The following is a 929-nucleotide window of genomic DNA, read 5'->3' on the forward strand; positions in this document are numbered from 1 at the left end:
ATACCACAATACCCCCATCATCCCTTCATCCCCCAAACACTGCCTCATCACCCCAAACACCGCCCCCCCCGCTCCCCCCCCCACCCTCATCACCCCAAACACTGCCCTATCACCCCAAACACCACCACCCCATCACTCCCATCCTTCCAAACACCACCGCTCCCCCATCATTCCCCCATCACCCCAAACACTGCCTCGTCACCCCTAACATCACCAACACCCCATCCCCATCACCCCAAACACTGCCTCATCGCCCCAAACACTGCCTTATCCCCCCAAACACCACCCCAAACACCACCCCCCCATCACTCCCCTCCTTCCAAACACCACCGCCCCCTCATCATACCCCCATCACCCCAAACACTGCCTAATCACCCCTAACACCACCATCCCCCAACACCACCATCACCCCAAACACTGCCCCGTCCCCCCAAACACCACCACCCCATCACTCCCCTCCTTCCAAACACCACCGCCCCCTCATCATTCCCCCCCCACTCCAAACACTGCCCCATCCCCCCAAACACCGCCGCCCCCCCACACCACCCCCTCCCCCATCATTCCCCCCATCATCCCAACCCCCCCACCATCCTCCCCCGTGTGGGAAGGGACGCGGCGGGCGGGCGGTCCCTGCCCGGGGGTGTGTGGGGGGGAAGCGAATCCCGGCGCCCCCTCCCCCGCCTGCCCGCTGGCTCCCGCCTCTCCCCGCGCTGCACCGCCGCCTCCATCCCCCCCCCCCCCGCCATCATCATCATCATCTTCATCCCCTCCCCGCGGAGCCCGGGAGGAAGGGGGGGGGGGGGCAGCGGGGATGGGGGGCGCGGAGGCAGCGGCGAGGAGGAGGCGGCGCTGAGGTGCCGGAGAGGACGGCAGCGACATCTTAGCGCCCTCCCCTCCCGCCGCCGGCTGGGAGAGCCCGTCCTGCCCCG

This window comes from Cuculus canorus, chromosome 24 (genome assembly GCF_017976375.1).
Source record: "Cuculus canorus isolate bCucCan1 chromosome 24, bCucCan1.pri, whole genome shotgun sequence".
Lineage (NCBI taxonomy): Eukaryota > Metazoa > Chordata > Aves > Cuculiformes > Cuculidae > Cuculus > Cuculus canorus.